Genomic DNA, 13,070 nt, shown 5'->3' on the forward strand with positions numbered 1-13,070 from the left:
TGATTAGTCAGACTTCCAAATGTGTGCTGGCCCTAGGTTTTGTCCCCTGTCTTCAGTGCTCCTCCTGTTAAACTCACAACGTCCAAGCTCCTAGGGCCAGGCAGATGTCCTCAGGGCAATTACTGGCTTCAGAGCCTGGAAGCTTTTGTGAATTATACTTTCTTACCATCTTTGGTCTCTTCTTTTCCAGTCCAGATGTACATTTAAATAAATTTTATGATAGTCTATTCAGCATAAAATTTCACCTTTATGAGTAGTAATTGCCTGAAAAATGAAGTCCTATTATAAATTATATGTGTAAATAATAACAGTTTTTGTTCATTGACGGTGAACACTTAGTAAAAGTTGATGCCTATTGTGTTACGTAATGATAGGCACAGGAAATATCTCATTCTTAGCAGAAATGGTAACTTGAAAAGAAATCACATAAAAACTCCATAATGCTAGTATTCATCAATTTGTAGATTTGCAAACTATTTAGTGATTATAAATGTCCTCTAAGGAGTCTTCTAAAGAATTTAAATATAGGGGCGGCATTTTTTTTTTTTTTACCCTAGTATACCATTCATCTATATTCTAAAATTTGCCAGGGCATACCAATATATGTTTTTGAATTTAGAATTTGTCCAAGTATGTTGAAGATGGGTAGTTTGCATCTGACTTTTTGAAGATGAGTAAATTAGGAGATGAAGAGGATGGACGGATAAAGCATTCTTTTAATAAGTTGGAAATACATAAAAATGCTAGTTATTTGAGAAACTCTGAAAGTCAATTTATCACGGGTACATTATAAATAAATAGAAACAATTGTTTGTCAGTCATGGACTGACTCATAGTTCTTTTGGCTATAATGCAACTGGTATTAGTGTCTGAGAGAAGTATGTTCTCTTCCATTTTCATAAACATGATAGAGTATATTGATAGACTAATGCTTCTGAAAAACAACTGTATCTTTTATATATAATATGAAAAATATCTTCTGAATGTATCTGTATGTTTGCAAGAAAAGAAGGAGTACTAAGGCCAGGGCCTGAGTGAAAGTGGGAACACAGAGAGGTTTTGAAATTATTTTTTTTTCCGAACTGAGTGAGCATAAACACGTTTTCATATACTTTGTAGAGTTTTATGATAGAAGTCATCAGACTCTCCTCCCTCAATAATTCTCACACTCCAAAAGGGCCATAGCCCAAAGATGAGGGAAAACTAGAAATAACCCCATTCTGCCACAAAGAACTTCAAGGGAAATGCCTTCATTGTCTTATTTCTCCTGAGCAGAAGGAAGAAAAATATTCCCTTGAGAACACGTAATGATAAACCTGTCTTCTCAGAGGATGACAACCTGAATTCACACTCCCCCAGTGGCACACACACAAACGAAAGCTATAAATTTGGCTTAGTGAGCCTGGACTGTACCTACAGAACCAAATGCCAACCTGTTCTGGAGAAAAACTTCCCAGGCTTCAAAGTATTTCCATATGCAACATACAAAGTGTACTATGAGAGCACCTCATAGTGAAGTAAAATCACAAAAACATATAAAGAAAGAAGGCACCATTAACAACACCAGAAGAAATTCCCAACAGCAAAATCTGGCCTGCAAATACACCATCCGTGGGAATTATGAGCATTTTATAAAAGTAGAAACAACTTTAAAATAATCATAAAGAAGCAAGAAGATTAGGGGGAGAATCAAAAGAATTCCTAGAAATAGGAATAGAATTTTATTAAGTCACATTTAAAAACTGAGGAAAATATGCAGAATTCAACCCAGAGTAATCAAAGGATAGAAAGTATGATGGAAAGATTAAAGACACAGAAAGTTTAAGACTTAAGAGTTTCAGATGGAGAAGTTAGGTAGAGTTGGGTGCAGGTATTATCTACAGGTTTAAGGGCTGAGAATATCCCAGAATTTGCAAGATGCCAAATCCAGATTCAAGAAGCCTAATGATTTTTAAATTAAAAAAAATATGATATAAATGTAAATAACTAAAATGACAAATGAAATCTACACAAAAGCACATGATAGTAAAATTTAAAAACACCAAAGGCAAAAAGCCAAACATTTAAAGCCACCACAGGGAATTTCCAGTTATTGACAAAGGAGCAATAATTAGACTCACATAAGACGTCTTTACAGAAAAAAACAAAAACACACTGGAATAATGATTTTAATGCGCTAAGTGACAATAACTGTTAGCCTAAAATTCTGTAGCCAGTATTTTCTTTTTCAAAAATGAAAGAAACATAAAAGAATTTTATAATCAAAAACGGAGGTTTCCACCAATAAATCCACATTAAAGGAATTTTAGACAGAAAAAATGTTTCCAGATAGATGGGCTGAGGCATTAGATATTACAAAACTGAGGAATTTGTGAATTTGTTGGGACATCTAAGGAAACATTTATAGGCAGAAGCTCTACAGAGTGATTATAAACTTGGACTCTAAAGCCAACAGTCTGCACTGGACACCTGACTCTGCATTTAATTGGTGTGATCAAGGGAAAGTTAATTAACCTCAGTGAGTCCTTCTTTTCTCTTTTATAAAATGCTGATGATAATACTATTTCCCCAAGGGTTATTACATGACATAGTATAGTAAAGTATGTGGAAAATATCTGGAACATAGTAAGTGTGTTATGATTATTATTACTCCTGTATGTAACAATAATGGCAATGTTGTGTGAGGTTAAAAATATCTTAAATTACATAAAAATAATAACCTGGAAGCCTGAAGTAGTGAATATAATCATACTCTTCGGAAAAGGGTAAAAAATACTAATTTTAGAATTTGATAAGTAGAGTATGCATGTTAAAGTTTCTAGAGAAGCCACCAAAAGAATAGAGATAGAGTAAATATCTTCCAAAAAAGTAAAGAAAAAAAATGGAATGAGAATCCATTCAAAAGCATTGCCAGGAGATTGGCAGGTGAGAGGAAAAGAGAACTCAGGGTATTTCCCCCCACTCCCTTTCTACCTAGGATATTCTCTCAGGCAGTGGTTGCTCTTCCAAGGCACCAGCTTCCCCACTGGATAGACTGACTGTGGTTCCAGTTTTTGGCCAGCTGTCCCAGTAGACTCTATACATTTGCCTTCTCCTTTTGCCTGTCTTTAGCCTGGGGAACGTAATGACCTCCTACTGCAGTGAAACTGTCTCCTTGTTAATCCTTCTTTTTCCACTACCTGTGGGACCATGCATTAGATTATACCTATTCAACTTTCAGTAGTTTGTCAGCTTTGTTGGCCCTTCCTTAATACTATGGTGATAGATCCATCAAGATATGATGTAAAAGACAGTAAATATTTAATAATTCCTTAATTTCCCTTCATCTGATTCTCTGCTCAGTGAGCAACTTTCTGACCATAATGAGATTTGTTCCAAATGGCTTCCGTGAGAGAGAAAGTGTACTAGTTATGCCCGAACACATACTTTATTCTTTTGGACAGTTATATTCTTGGGGTCCTGTAAGATTTGAAAACAGACCTCTGCTCTAGAAAGGCAAATCTGCCATTGTTACTGATATTTAGATGTCTGATCTAGATATTAAAGTCTAGACCCAGAACTGTTTATTCCATAAGTTAGGTCTTGTAACTGATAGCCACTTGGTCTCTCCCAGTGAGCCAGCAACCAATACCATTTGTTTGGATTTCTTTATGTAGATAATATTTTTATTTTAAAGAGTACTACTTTCTACAGATATTTTGAGAAATATAAGTACAATAATTTTGGTGGTAGAAAATTCAAGAAACACTCATTTTTTTTTGCCAATGGAAAGATAGCTCTTGAAGATCATAAATTTTGTTTTCTATCTCTATAAATTTTCACAGAAAAACAGAAGAATTTTAAAAGTCTTAAATGAAAGACTTGTACTATTTTAGGAAGATCAAGTCTTTTTTGTTGTTGTTTTTTTTTAAAAAAAAAAACACCTTATCTTTTTGTTAGGCAATCTAAAAATTTCCAACTCTAACAGTTTTATTTATATAAACAGATGGAAAAGCCAATTTCACAATTATAACTGAACTTTGTTAAGACATTTGCAACTCTTAATTGGTGTGCAAAACATGGATGGCAATGCTTTCCTTTGCTCACTATATTCTCAATGCCTTGTAGACCACAGTTGCTTACTGATGGCAGATAAGAAGTACCTGAGAGGCAACTGTAAAGGAGAGGGGACATAGAAGGAAAATCTTTATGAGCTTCTTGAATTACATGTTTCTACCTTTGTGGCCAAGAATTTTCAACACAAGATTTCATGACACAACTATTTCTAGTAAAATATTAGACTAAAAACTTTTGTCTTTGAGTTCAAAACTGCATGGTATTGGTTTTTTACACACCTTGTGGAATGCCAGTTCCTGTTTAGAAAAGGATATTAGAAATCCACGTGGTGGATAAAAACATTCAAACTTTTGTTTTCTTATTGTAGAAAAGTGAATGGAGTAGAGAAAAGGAAAATATAAAAATGGAAATATCAAAAGACAATTTGTACACAATACATGAATTATTTGAAGAGGACGAAGTTTATAAAATCACCTAATAATTATTTAAATGGTGGGATACATTGGGGAAGCAGAGGAGCCATTAATTTAGAAAGCAAGATGGAGGGGCATCTGGGTGGCACAGCGGTTAAGTGCCTGTCTTCGGCTCAGGGCGTGATCCCGGCGTTCTGGGATCGAGCCCCACATCAGGCTCCTCCGCTAGGAGCCTGCTTCTTCCTCTCCCACTCCCCCTGCTTGTGTTCCCTCTCTCGCTAGCTGTCTCTCTCTCTGTCAAATAAATAAATAAAATCTTTAAAAAAAAAAAAAAAGAAAGCAAGATGGATTATCATCTCTTCTGCCTCTTCTGCTATTTAAAAGAACCCAGTTAGAATTGCTTTAAATACATTTTGAATTTAGAAAATAAGTGTTGAAGGAGAAAGGGGAAAATACATAAATATAAACTTATAGAAGATCAAAGTGTTAGAGCTGCAAGGAGCATTAGAGAAGGGTTTATTTTATTTATCACATTCTTCCACATATGATAGATGAAATCCAGGGGGATGAATTAACTAGCTCAGTGGCTAGTGACAGAGCCTACTTAGGAGCCTACTATCTCTTTGCTACTCAGACTAATGTGCAGGAGTCAGCAACATCCAGGAACACCTGAGAACTTTAGACGTGTGGAAGTGCAGATTCCATTCCAGATCTACTCAGCGTGACTCTGCATTTTAACAAGATTCCAAGGTGAGTCTAAGCACATTAAAATCTGAGAAGCATTGTTTGATCATGTCTCATGTTGCTCTTTGGTTGTTTTCCACAGCTGTCTTGCCTGAGAATGTATTGCCCCCTAGGGCAGGAGTTTGTTCTCTGCTTATTTGTGTATGTCCTGCCAAGAAGTTACAATAGGATCAGGACAACATTTTTTATTCTTTTGTCATCTATTTTTAGTATACAATAACATACTTAGTAAAATATATACATAATATATATATAATATATATATACAGTAATATATATATAATATATGTTATATATATACAGTCCTCAACAAATATTAGTTCATTTATGAGCAAGATTATTTTCTTATCTTACTAACCAGAACATTTGACATATACTATATCTCTGGAGAGCAAAGCCCTTCACAAGAAATGGAGCCACCAATAAACTTACTTGATTGTATGGGTTCTGTAAGATCGTGATGAATTGTAATGGATAGAAAAAGCCATCTTGAGAAGCTCCTGGGTGGCTCAGTCAGTGGAGTGACTGACTCTTGATTTCGGCTCAGGTGGTGATCTCATGAGTCATGTGATTGGCGCTGCATCAGGCTCTATGCTTAGCGGGGAATGTGCTTGAAGATTCTCTCCCTCTGCCCCTCCCCCAACTCGTGCATACACAGGCTCTCTTTTTTTTTCCTATCTCTAAAATAAATCTTTAAAATGTCACTTGTGTGCCAAATGACACCCAAGTGTGGTAACCATTGAAGGCAGACCATTCTATTGAGAATGATGGAAAATAAATATTTTGACAGATCCTAACTATTAGAGTTAGAATCCAAGATATCTTTACTCTACTGTAGATATATATGAGAAAGATCCTAACATTGAATAAGGCTGTTCTTAAAGAAAGATTTGTCTTCTGTTAAATATTTTGCTTACCTACTACAAAAGAATCTGAAGTGGTGCTAGTTATAGATAAAAGCTTAAAGCTTTGATGACAAGAAGGGAATGAATTCTGACAATCACTGGTTTAGTATTTTTAGTAATAATGGAAATGAAAAAGGAAAGGAAAAGGATAGTCATACCTTTTAACAGGAAAAATAAAAAATAAATTTTATAAAATTAATTTAGCATAAGATTCCAAACTCGTATTGACTTTTAAATTCATCCCTACTCCAATGACACACATTTCCAAGGCAAGCACTCAGAAACCCTCTAAAGTCAATACAGTCTATGGGGAGTTATCTAGTGAAAATGGATTTTTTAAGATGTGTCTTTAAAGTGTGCCTGTGAATGATCACTTTTTAAAAACTTTCCAAGATTTTAGAGGGAAGGAAATTTTTACTTTTGGAAAATTATATTTCTGAGAGTTTTACTAAAAACAGTAATAAGTATTATTCAATCCATTTTCTAAGGAACTTTGGCAAAATTCTACAGATATATTTATGTGATTTAATAATATACTCAGCTGAAATATTTTCTTTTATTTCAATGTTTATTGTTTTAAAATTCATTACAAGTCCCAAATGAGTTTTCATACCAGAAACAAACTTGAGTGTGTAAGCTTTATAGATATTTGAGTTGTATCTATCAAAGGACAATGTCAATGAAAAGGTAAAGAATCTACTAAAATGTATTTTAAAATTTCTTTATCTCTACCAGGCCATATGAATTGAATGAATCATTCTTAAGATTTTTTTTTTTTTTTGGTCTGTTTCACATGATTAATTCCTGGTATTTATACTAGGGCATTCAGTAATAAAGCTCCACTGACATGTGGAGATTGCATTACCAATTTGAGGGTCCTTCATGAAGAGGCACACATTCTGGTGTGATTTTGTATGCAGAGAGTGAGTGGGTTGGGACATAGGGAAGATTAGCAAAACACTTGGAAGTGAGAATATTCAAGCTGCAATGACATCAGATCAACTTTTCCATCTGGCCCAGCTTGGCAACCATGTGAGTGTCTCTGTTTTGCCAAAATATGACTAAAAATTAAACATGAAAATTTCTGGAGCTAGATCTTGGGCAGACCAAAGTGATCTTAGAAGTTGGGGGTGGGGTGGGGACACAATATATTTCTAATTGATATAAATTCATTGTTGGTTAAGATGTTTCCACAGTTTTATAAAAACAATCGACTTACAAGCCTGTTGCTAAGGGATTTACAAATTCAACAATATCTATAATCATAAGCAACTATCTTGTTTATGGTAAAATAATGTAAGACAGTAGATTCCCCCCATGTGGTCATACTGTTGGCACATCATCAGTGAGGAGCTGACTTTATTAATTATTTCAAACAAAGTGATGCATATCAAAAAGCCTGTTAGCCTGAGAGAAAAACTTTCAGCTCTGTTATATCTAGATAATATATTAGAATTGATAGGCTATCAATTTCTAATCAAGTTACTATTTAAAACTCTTCTGCCTGGGTTGATTAATACAAAGAGTGATGTTATTGGAAGGTACTGATGGTCTTGAGAAGAGTGCTGTAGCCATAAAGTCTGCATAAACCCAGCATAAATTTCAGGAATTTAAATATCTGTAAAAGTTAAAGCTTCCTTGCCTTCACTTCCATTTGGTGGCCATAGATTAAATGTAAAGCTGCAAATATAATAACCTAAATAACTAGTAGAGAATTTCTTCCTTGCTTAAACACCTTATAAGCTTCCTTTACACATGAGTTAACTGGCCCTCAATAAACCAAGCAATTATGGTCTCTGAAAACTAAAAACGCTAATCCCATTTTAAATTAACAAACTTAAAGGGAGAGGGAAGTATCTCTGCCATATTTTCTGCCTCTATCCATAAAAGCAAAAGACTTCCAGTGCATTGTTCCTAGCCTCCTATTACTTATTGCCCCAATGCAGTAGGGCTACTGACCTGATTCATCAGAACTTGAGTTATTAAGCACAATTTATTAGTACCCAGAATAAGTTTATACATGCAAGGAAGCCTCCATATGATTATCAGAGGATTTCTCAGCAGAAACTTTGCAAGCAAAAAGAGAGGGATGATATATTCAAAATGTTGAAAGAGAAAAAACTGTCAAACAAGAATACTGTCTATAGCAAACTGTCCCTTAAAAATAAAGTAAAAATTGGGGCACCTGAGTGGCACAGCGGTTAAGCATCTGCCTTCGGCTCAGGGTGTGATCCCGGCATTATGGGATCGAGCCCCACATCAGGCTCCTCCGCTATAAGCCTGCTTCTTCCTCTCCCACTCCCCCTGCTTGTGTTCCCTCTCTCACTGGCTGTCTCTATCTCTGTCGAATAAATAAATAAAATCTTTAAAAAATAAATAAATAAAGTAAAAATTAAGTCTTTCTCAGATAAAGAAAAGCTGAGGGAGCTCATCACCATTAGACCTGCTCTAAAGAAATGCTAAAATGGGTCAATCAAATTAAAATGAAAGGATGGTAAACAGGAAAACATGAAACCATACATAAATACAAGGTTCTCCAGTAAAGGTAAAGACGTGGACAAATGTAGTAACCTGTACCATTGTAACCTTGGCGCAAAAAATTTAAATGACAGAAACAAAACACATATATATATTTATGTTAATGGATACACAATATATTAAGATAAAATTTGTGGTAGCAGTAATAAAAACTGGGAGTGGTGGAGCTACAAATGAATAGAGTTTTTGTATGTGATTGAAGTTAACAGTATGAAATAAAATGTTATAACTTTAAGATATTTTATGTAATTGCAGTAGTAACCACAAAGAAATTATCTATAAAATACACAAGGAAGTGAGAAGGGAAGAAAGCATGTCACTGCAAAAAAATCAGTGAAACACAGAAGAAGTCAATAAGGGTAGTAGTTACTTTAAATGTGAATAGATTAACTCTCCAATCAGAAGACGTAGATTGAATGAATTAGAAAAAAAAACAGAATTAAACTCTATGCTATCTATAAGAGACTCACTTTAGATATAAAGATATACATAGGTTGAAAGTAGAAGGATGGAAAAAGATATTCCATGAGAATGGTAATAAAAGGCAGGAGGGTAGCTATGCTAATATGGACAAATTAGACTTTAAATCAAAAGCTTTATAAGAGACAAAGAAGGACATTATATAATGATAAATGTGTCACTTCACCAATAAGATAATAATTATAAATATTTATGCACCAAACTTCAGAGCTCTTAAGCAAACTTTGATAAAACTGAAGAGAGAAATAGAAAGGAACATAATAGTAGCAGGCTTCTATAATGGGTAACACAACCAGACAGAAAATCAGTAAGGAAATGGAAGCCTTGAACAACACTATAGACCATCTAAACTTTACTGAACACTCCACCCAACAACAGCAGAATATACATTCTTCTCAAGTGCAGATGTCATATTCTTCATGATAGACCACATGTTAAGACACAAAACAAGTCTTAACAAATTGAAGAAAATTGAAATCATATAAAGCATCTTTTTTGGATGACAGTGGAATAAAACAAGAAATCAATAGCATAAGGAAAACTAGAAAAATTACAAATATGTGGAAATTAAACAATACACTCTTAAAACAACCAACAAGTCAAAGAGGAGGTCAGATGGGAAATTAGAAAATACCTTGAAACAAGTGTAAATGAAAACACAAAATACCAAAACTTATGTGATTCTCTGAAAGCAGTGCTAAAGGGGAAGTTTATAGCTATAAATGCTACATTTAAAAAGAAGATCTCAAATCAACAACGTAACTTTACATATCAAGAAACCAGAAGAAAGAAATTAACCTCAACGTTAGCAAAAGGAAAGAAATAAGACTAGAGCACAGAGATAACTGACGTAGAGAATAGAAGAACAATAGAAAACAAAACCAAGAATTAGTTTTTTTGAAAAGATAAACAAAATTGACAAGCCTTTAGCTAGACTAAGAAAAAGATAAGACTCCAAATAACTAAAATAAAAAAATGAACGACAAGACATTTACAACTGGTGCCACAGAAATAAAAAGGATTATGGGACTACAATGAACAATTGTACTCCAACAAATTAGAGAAACTGGAAGAAATGGACAAATTCCTAGAAACATGCAATCTACCAAGACTGAGTCATGAAGAAATAGAAAATCTGAACAGATCAATAGCAAGTAGTGAGTTTGATTCAATAATCTATAATATCCCCACAAAGAAAAGTCCTGAATCAGATGGCCTTACTGGAGAATTCTACCAAACATTTAAAGAAGAATTAGTGCCAATCCCAAAACACCTTAATACGCCAATCCAAAAAACAAAAGAAGGAATACTTAACAAGCTCATTCATTCTATTAGGCCAACATTACCCCGTTATCAAAGTCAGACAAAGATACTCTAATAAAAAAGGCTGCTGACCAGTATTTCTGATGAATATTAATGTAAAATCCTCACCAAAATGCTAACAAGGAGAATTCAATAGCACATGAAAGGAATTAGACACATGACAAAGTGTAATTTATTCTAGGAATGCAAGGACGGTTCAACATATGAAAATCAACCCCTGTGATGTGCCATATTAACAGAATGAAGGCTAAAAATCATATGATCCTCTGAATTGACAGAGAAAGAAGCATTTAACAAGATTCAACACCCTTTTATGATAAAAACACAAACTAGGAACAAAAGGAAACCACTTCAACATAATAAAGGCCATTTATGAAAAGCCCACAGCTAACATGATACTGACTGGTGAAATGCTGAAAGCATTTCCTCAAAAATCAAGGCAAAAATGCCCATTCTGACCACTTTTATTCAATATGGTATTGGAAGTCCTAGCCAGAGCAGTTAGGCAAGAAAAAGAAATAAAAGGTATCCAAAGTGGAAAGGAAGAAATTATTTCTGTTCGCAAATAACATCTTATGTAATAAAAACCCTAAAGATTTCACCCACACACCCACACAACTGTTAGAACTAATTAACAGATTCAGCAAAGTTTCAGGATACAAAATCAACATACAAAATCACTTGTGTTTCTATACACTAACAACAATCTGTCTTATAAGGAAAATAAAATAATCCCACTTACAATAGCATTAATAACAATAAAATACTTAAGAATATCATTAACCAAGGAGGTGAAAGACTTGTACACTGAAAACTACAAACATTACTGAAAGAAATTTACAAAGAAACAATAAATGAAAAGATATCTCATATGGATTGAAAGACTTAATATTGTTAAAATGTCCATACCACCCAAAGCAATCTATAGATTTTTTTAAAGATTTTATTTATTTATTTGACAGAGGGAGAGTGAGAGAGAGAGAGAGAGGACAAGCACCAGTGGGGATGGGTGGGGGAGGAGTAGAGGGAGAATCAGACTCCCCACTGGGTAAGGAGCCTGATTCAGGGCTCATTCCCAGGACTCTGGGATCATGACCTGAGCCAAAGGCAGACGCTTAACTGGCTGAGCCACCCAGGTACTCCATTCTATAGATTTAATGTAATCTCTATCAAAATCCCAATGGCATGTTTTACAGAAATAGAAAAATTCATCCTAAAATTTATATGAAATATCAAGGGATCCCAAATAGCCAAAACAAGTTTGATAAAGAGAAATAAAGTTGGAGAACTTATACTTCTTGATTTCAACACATATTATAAAGCTATAGTAAACAAAAAACTGTTGTACTAAAGACACAAAAATGGAATAGAATAGAGAGCAATGAAATTATCTTTGTGTGTATGATCAAATGATCTTTGACATTAGTGCTAAGATCCCTCAGTGGGGAAAGTCTCCTCAACAGATTTTGTTGGGAAAATTGGGTATCTGCATGAAAAAGAATGAAGTTGGACCACTATCTTATGCCATAAACAAACAAACAAAAAAATCTCAAAATGAACTAAAGACCAAAATGTAAGACTTAAAACTCTAAAATGCCTGGAAGAAAAAAATGCGAGGAAAATTTCATAACATTGAACTTAGCAATGATATCTTGAATCTGACAGCAAAACTACAGGTGACAAAAGCAAAAATAGAATAGTGGGACTACATCAAACTTAAGAATTTTTGTACATTAAAAGGAAGCAATCAATAGAATTGAAGGCAGCCTACAGAATGGGAGAAAATATTTGCAAATTATATATCTAATAAGAGGTTAACATTTAGAATATATAAAGAAGACCTACAACTCAACAACAACAAAAAATCAAATAAACCACTTAAAAATAGGCAAAAACATTTCTCCAAAGATATATGAACAGCCAGCAAGGATATGGAGAGATATCCAGCATCAGTGATCATCAGATAGATATAATGAAAACTACATGAGGTTATCACCTCATATCCATTAGGATGGCTATTGTAGAACAAAACAGAAAATAAGAAGTATTGGTGAGGATATGGAGAAAATGGAATCCTTGTGCTCTGATGGATGGGATTTTAAAATGGTTCAACTGCAATGGGGAACAGTATCGAGGCCCCTTAAAGAATTGATAATAGAACTACCATATGATCCAACAATGCCACTTCTGTCCATGTATCCCAAAGAATTGAAAACAGAGTTTCAAAAAGGTATCTGCACACCTGTGTTCATAGCAGCACTATTTACAATAGCCAAGAGGGGAGAGCAACCCAAATATCCATTGATGGATGAATGCATAACAAAATGTGGAATATATATACAACAGAGTATAATCTAGCCTTAAGAAGAAAGGAAATCCTATAACATGGTACAACATGAATAAATCTTCAACACATGATTCTAAGTAAAGTTATCAGTCAAAAAAACATAAGTACTATGTGATTCCACATATGAGGTTTCTAAAGTAGTCAAATTTATACAAATTTATGGCAGTTACCTGGGAGTGGGGGGAGGGGGACGGGGTAAGGGCCATTCTTGTTTAATGGGTGTAGCATTTCAAACTTGTAGGATATAACAGTTCTGGAGATCTG

General features: G+C 34.2%; 1 long non-coding RNA gene across 1 annotated transcript in view; it reads left to right on the forward strand.

The window, feature by feature from the left end:
- The window catches only part of LOC123802603 (uncharacterized), a 263,437-nt gene that overhangs the window by 4,516 nt on the left and 245,851 nt on the right, over positions 1 to 13,070 (forward strand). Inside the window, exon 3 of the long non-coding RNA XR_006782583.2 lies at positions 5,104 to 5,219. This is a non-coding gene — a long non-coding RNA (uncharacterized LOC123802603). The remainder of the gene's footprint in view (positions 1 to 5,103; positions 5,220 to 13,070) is intronic.

The sequence above is a fragment of the Ursus americanus genome, chromosome 27 (assembly GCF_024610735.1).
Source record: "Ursus americanus isolate L20-20 chromosome 27, mUrsAme1.1.p, whole genome shotgun sequence".
In the NCBI taxonomy this organism is placed as follows: Eukaryota; Metazoa; Chordata; class Mammalia; order Carnivora; family Ursidae; genus Ursus; species Ursus americanus.